The following is a 7030-nucleotide window of genomic DNA, read 5'->3' on the forward strand; positions in this document are numbered from 1 at the left end:
TTGAAACGAACTGAGTGTTCCCTAATCTATGTGCGGCAGCTCCTTAAGTTGAAGACCTGGAGACAGCTGGGGCCTGTGGCCTACAAGTGAGTGTAACGCACCCTACACGCAACAGCACATTTTAACAGGCACACAATTTTTCTGTAAACTGCCAGGGCGACATGGAGCAGCAGCTCGTCCACGACCGCCGCTCTCAGGCATCCTACAGCTGCACATGTCTCGTCAGCACATGACCACATGTATGCAAACTGCATACCTGCAGTTATGCTCCTGCCCATTCCTGGCAGCGGCACTGGAGAATCTTAACAGCACACACACTGCACACTGTGAGGATTCACAAGTCTGTAGTCACATAGTTACTGCAGACTTGTACCCTAAGGCCGAACAACTCATTGAAATAAGTGTGGAGGGGAGCAGGAAAGTGACACTATTGCTATTTCTTTAATAATTATTTTATATTTCTACAGTTTCTTACTAGCTTACATACAGGAGATCTAATAGATATAAACATGGGCACTGGGAAATAACCCCACTAGAATTACCCATTAAAGCTAGGAGGTTAAAGGATTATTTCAGTCTTAGCCATGCATGATTGAGACAGGAATAACTACAACTCCAGAGCTGATCGGCATTATTCCTGTGTCAGCCATGAAAAGCTGAGATGAGAATCAATATAAACAGACTGTGTTGGGGTGCAGAGCTCAGCTGTACATAGATGCTGGCATCAAAGACCATGGTGCAAATGTATGCCTATCTATACTAGGGTTATTTTGTGCAGCATATATAGTTTATCACATTTGGCGTCTATTACACTTTATATGTGTGTAGGATTTATTTCCACCCAACATACCTTTTTCTAATAGCCTATTGTGAATACATTACTTAATATTGCTGCATATTCTTTTGTTATGCACCATGGGGTTTGCCTGTGTTTTTAGTCTTATTCTGATTTTTTTTCATCTGATTTTATCATGTGTCTAAATTGTACTAATAAAATATATATCTTTATGCTACCTTGGCTATTGCTCATAGTTTTTTGAATAGGTTATTTCAAGATCGATAAAGATTTAAGCAAAACAAAAGCTCATTTTACCCTATGAAAGACCACTTCGCTTGTTTGTCGGGCGAACGTCAGCCTGTTTTCACTGGTTTCCGATAACTGCGCAGTGTGAATACACCTTAATCTGCAGCACAGACCTGAGACTACATTTGCAGACTCTTTGCCCTGATCCTAAACTCCTTTTCACTCCACAGCACCACTGGTGTCAGGTTTTATGTTGCAGTGATGCCAGGAGTTATAAGAATTGCAGAAAACACGTGAGGTGAATATATTGTGAAGACTATGCTTTGGGATATTTGCTGGCTTCTCTGGTAATCAAGGAGATCTCTCCTTTTTCCAGGAATTTCCTAGAAATTCTGAGAGTTGGAAGTAATAGTATTAAGAGGCTTGTCCTCAATTCCATTTTTGTCCTAACTTCAGGGAGTAGTATGATTAAAAAAATAATACAATACTACCCTGATAAATCCTTTGCTATTCCAGAGCCCGGCACAGTAGTCCAAACCTGCACTTGTTTACCTTGCTGCAGACAATCACTGGTCTCATTGAGGATGTCTCTATTTATTGGACAAAACCATTGAGACGAGTCATTGGTTAGCAATCAGGAGAATGTATGAGACGTCACCACTGCTGACACGGAATTATTTGAATTATTACTTTTTAACTGTGGACAATATCTTTAATAAATGTCATTCTCAGTACACACACATATATTTACTCATACTTATGTAGCTATGTACATGCAGATGTACAATATAGTGCCTTAAAAAAGTATTTACATCCTGTGAACTTTTCCACATTTTTTCAAGTTACATGCAAAAACTTATATATATTTTATTGGAATTTTATGTGATATGCCAACACAGAGTACAAGTATGTGTGAAGTGTAAAGGAAATGATACATGATTTTCTAAATATTTTAAAAATATAAATCTATAAATTGTGACGTGCATTTGTATTCAGCCCCTCTGAGTCAACACTTTGTAGGACCATCTTTTGCTGCAATTACTGCTGCAAGTTTTTTTAGGTATTTTTCTACCAGCTTTGCACTATAGGTTTAAATTTTTGCATACTCTTCTTTGCAAACTAGCTGTAGCTCAGTGAGACTGGATAGAGAGCGTTTGTGAACAAAAATTTTTAAGTCTTGCCACAAATTCTCAATGAGATTTATGTCTGGACTTTAACTGGGTTATATAAACACATGAGTATGTTTTTATTTAAACCATCTTTTTGTAGCTCTGGAAGTTTGTTTAGAGTTGTTGTAGTGCTGGAACGTGAACCTTCATCCCTGTCTCAAGTTTTTCCAGCCTCTAACAGGTTTTTCCTACAAGATTGTCTTGTATTTAGCTCCATCCATCTTCTAATCAACTCTGGCGAGCGTCCCTGTTGAAGTAAAGCATCCCCACAGCATGATGCTTCCACCAACATGTTTGATGGTGGGGATGGTGTTTTCAGGGTGATCTGCAGTGTTAGTTTTCCTCCACACTTAGTGTTTTTCATTTAGCAAAAAAATTTCAATTATTGGTCTCATCTGACCAGAGCGCATTCTTCCACATTCTACGTGGGTGACACAGCTAGCATGGATAAAGGTGGATGAATGTGCTCTGGTCAGATATTTACATGTAGAGTTTCTACGGCAGCCGTCACTTCTGCCTGATGTTGTCTAAACAGGTGTCTGGCCCACACTTGCACAGCCAACAGGATCATGCACCTGTTTTGAAAAATAGATGTTGTTATCTGCTGGCCATCCAAGTTTCCAAGGTGCAGGCATGTGGGGAGAATAGCAGCACCTGCAACTTCCTAGTGCAGAAGTGAGGGTCACCAGAAAAACACTTTAACCCACTGTAGACTATCAGAAAACACTATTACACTTATATAGGTAGCAACACATTTGGAAACCGCTCTGCATCTGCCTTTGCCAGAAACACCTGAATTTGGGGATCTAACATTAACATTGTTATTCTCTACTTCATTCATGATCTTATATTGTATAGCAAACGATATACAATCTGGGCTCGTAATGTTATAGGTTCTTACCTTTCCAAAACTTCCCCGGCCAAGCACTTGATGAAAATCTAATCTCTTGATGTTGTCAGAGATTGTGCTGCCGGGGAGAGATGGCCCCACACCACTGTCTCCTAAAATGGCAAACAGAAATAAGACGAGAAATTAGAAAAAGAATTTACTGTCCATGTATAATGTGTTGGTTATTTTGTAACCTTAGCAGAGAATTCAGTTTTGGTCAGCATTGGAGTATTCATCTTTGTAAACATATTGCTTTATGCTGTTAATTGAAAAACAGACTATAATTTACTATTCAGTTTAGCACAAAGGGTTAATTATGTTATTACAAAATGGAGAATCAGTATCATTTAGGTGCAGAATAATACTGGTAGCACAGTGATTGTCCTATATTAAGTGTACTGCCTTAGAAAACAATTACAGCTCAACGCTAATATTGTCCTGCAACAGTGTTAAAGGGCCCCTGCCCCTGGGACTGAGAAGTGGGTATACGTTTCGCATGTATAGGCACTCTACCTGAAGCCTTCCATTAGCTCCCCGATGCCTCCTCTGCTGGGATAGGCGTTCCTTTTCTCCTGCTTCCAAGATGACGGCCATAGCAGCATGGAGTACACTGGTAAATCTAAACCTCTCCTGCCTTTCCTTTCCCATCCCACAGCACAGAAAAGACAGGGAAGATGTGGTTTAGACTTACCAAACTGGTGGCCATCTTGGAGGTAGGAGGAACATAACACAAATCTAAGCAATAGAGGTAGCGGGAGGCAAAAGAAGGGCGTCAGGAAGGATGACGGTATATTTACAAAGTGTAGTAACTTTTCAGTATCAGGGTATAAGGTTGCTTTAATATACATTTTTTGCTATACTCAGTCACTAAGTAGCAAAGAGGGTAATTTATTAAATATACATAAGAAACAAATACATTTTAATCAGATTGATTCTTCCTTGCTCCTCCACATTTTTGCCATTCTGCTAAAACGGCTCAACACCGGTATGACATTCACTTCTACATAGTCCACCATCTTATGTGATATATTTAATGCCAAATATTTCAAACTGTTGCCCTCTTGGATAATAAGTATATCACCATCTGTAATTTGTAAATTCTTGTCCAATAACGATATGTGACTTATTCCAATTAATCTTCAATCCAGAAAAAATACCAAATCCTTTCACCAATTTAATAGCTGTCCTTAGATCTTCCTTTACATTGCCTTAAAATAACAAATCACCTGTGTACATCGCTAAAATTTCCTCCTGAGTCCCAAACTGAGAACCCCTTATCCTTTACAACCTTATATATGGTCAATAGGTAGGGCAAAGAGCAGTTTGGATTAGGAAATCCATGTCTTGTGCCCCTAAAAAGGACAAAAAGCTGGGACATAACCCCATGCACCTACTACTTTAGAAGGGCACCATCTAATAACTGGGATCTACCTGCAACATGTCATACAACATCATACGAATTTCAAAAAGAAAAGAAGACATGCACCTAAGCGGTGATCACCTGAAGAAATAATCACGGAATATTTGAATATAAATTACATCAATTTATTACAGTATCTCCTGACACATATATAAGAATACGGACAAAAAAAATTATTTTAAAACACCATTAAAAATAGTGGAGGAATCCACCGCTTGAGGAACCCACTACTTTAGAGACCTTCCCATATTATAATGATAGAAAATACAATAAAGTGCAGTCAAATAGATGAACTCTAACAGGCTATATAGAATATCTATGGTGGTCAATATTGCACAAGCCCAAAGTATTCTATATAAATAGAGAATACACAAAAAAATATATGTATATAAAGTGCAACAACAGGTATCTGTGTGAAAATCAATATGGTGTCCCTGTATACAGGGTAATAGGTCAATAGAACAGTATAATTGTAAACTGGCGATTGCCAATAGACCATTTCACCTCACACTGGAGATGACTACTCCATAACCACTCCATCACATACACTCAATTGTGGCCACCCGTGCTGCCCCAACAAAAAATAATAATAGAGCCTATTAAACAATATGATCATAGAAAGCAAATACTCAATCAAATCAGCCTGTAAATGGGAAGGTGCAGATGGGACCTCAGTGCCCAGTGCGTGTCGCCACACACGGTGGTTTCATCAGGGGCATTTAAAGTACATATCCTCGTGTCCCTGTATATATGTAGCCTAGAATCAAAATAATTACCGAGAAAACACCTGTGTTGTGAGAGACACCGGAGCTCTGGGCTTTCATATTGTTTAATTGGCTCTATTATTATTTTTTGCTGGGGCAGTACGGGTGGCCACAATTGAGTGTATGTGATGGAGTGGTTATGGAGTAGTCATCTCCAGTGTGAGGTGAAATGGTCTATTGGCAATCACCAGTTTACAATTATACTGTTCTATAGACCTATTACCCTGTATACAGGGACACCATATTGATTTTCACACAGATACCTGTTGTTGCACTTTATATACATATTGTTTTTTGTGTATTCTCTATTTATATAGAATACTTTGGGCTTGTGCAATATTGACCATCATAGATATTCTATATAGCCTGTTAGAGTTCATCTATTTGACTGCACTTTATTGTATTTTCTATTATTATAATATGGGAAGGTCTCTAAAGTAGTGGGTTCCTCAAGCAGTGGATTCCTCCACTATTTTTAATGGTGTTTTAAAATACATTTTATTGTCCGTATTCTTATATATGTGTCAGGAGATATTGTAATAAATTGATGTAATTTATATTCAAATATTCCGTGATTATTTCTTCAGGTGATCACCGCTTAGGTGCATGTCTTCTTTTCTTTTTGAAATTCGTATAACCCCATGCAGCGCCACACTGGCTTGGGGATTTTTATATTAGAGTCTAATCCACCTAATACGTTCTGGACCAAGTTTATCCAATATTTCCCACAAATAAGCTTATTATATGCAATCAAATGCTATTGCAGAATCTAAGATTCCCTTAGCACAGGGATGTCAAACTCAAACACACAAAGGGGCAAAATGAAAAACTTGGACAAAGTCGCGAGCCAACCAGTATACAGTATAATGGGCCCCACATAGTCCTCAATGCAGAATAATGGGCCCACATAGTCCTCCATACAGAATAATGGGCCCCACATAGTCCTCCATACAGAATAATGGGCCCACATAGTCCTCAATGCAGAATAATGGGCCCACATAGTCCTCCATACAGAATAATGGGCCCCACATAGTCCTCCATATAGAATAATGGGCACCACATAGTCCTCCATACAGAATAATGGGCCCCACATAGTCCTCAATGCAGAATAATGGGCCCACATAGTCCTCCATACAGAATAATGGGCCCCACATAGGGGAGGTGGTTCTGGTCTCGCTGGACAAACATAATCAGCCTGCGGGCGAGATTTGGCCCACGGGCCAGACTTTGACATGTATGCCCTAGCATCTTCATTATCTGGATGGAAGATCATAATCAAAAATAAAACAGATATACGTATATTCGAGAGTAGATTCCTGAGACAAATCTCGTTTGTTCCTTATGTATCAATTTACCCGCTATCTTTGCCAGGCAGCTACATAGCTGTTACACACACCCTTTTGGGTGATCAGTGTGTGAGTGCACTTCTCTGCTTGTACATCTATTTTATTTATTTTTAACTAGCTGTACCCGGCCATGCGTTGTTGTGACTCAGTGTGGTTAAATGTAAAAGAAAGAAAAGAGAAAGCACAAGTTTCTAAAATATTGAATTTCACAATGCTTGTGGGTATACAATATTTTTTGTTGAATACAAAAAATCTATATAAATCAAATCTATCTATATAAATAAAAATGTAAATGTTCATTTTTTCAAAAACTTAAATCTCCGAAAGTTCTTCATTGATTGCTTTGAAATTTTGACACAGTCAGGTGTCACTATGGAGCCGGTTATGTCAGGGATTGCTAGTTATGCAATTCCCTAGT

The sequence above is a fragment of the Phyllobates terribilis genome, unplaced genomic scaffold, assembly GCF_046119375.1.
Source record: "Phyllobates terribilis strain yellow unplaced genomic scaffold, ASM4611937v1 Scaffold_11__3_contigs__length_659146591, whole genome shotgun sequence".
Classification (NCBI taxonomy): Eukaryota; Metazoa; Chordata; class Amphibia; order Anura; family Dendrobatidae; genus Phyllobates; species Phyllobates terribilis.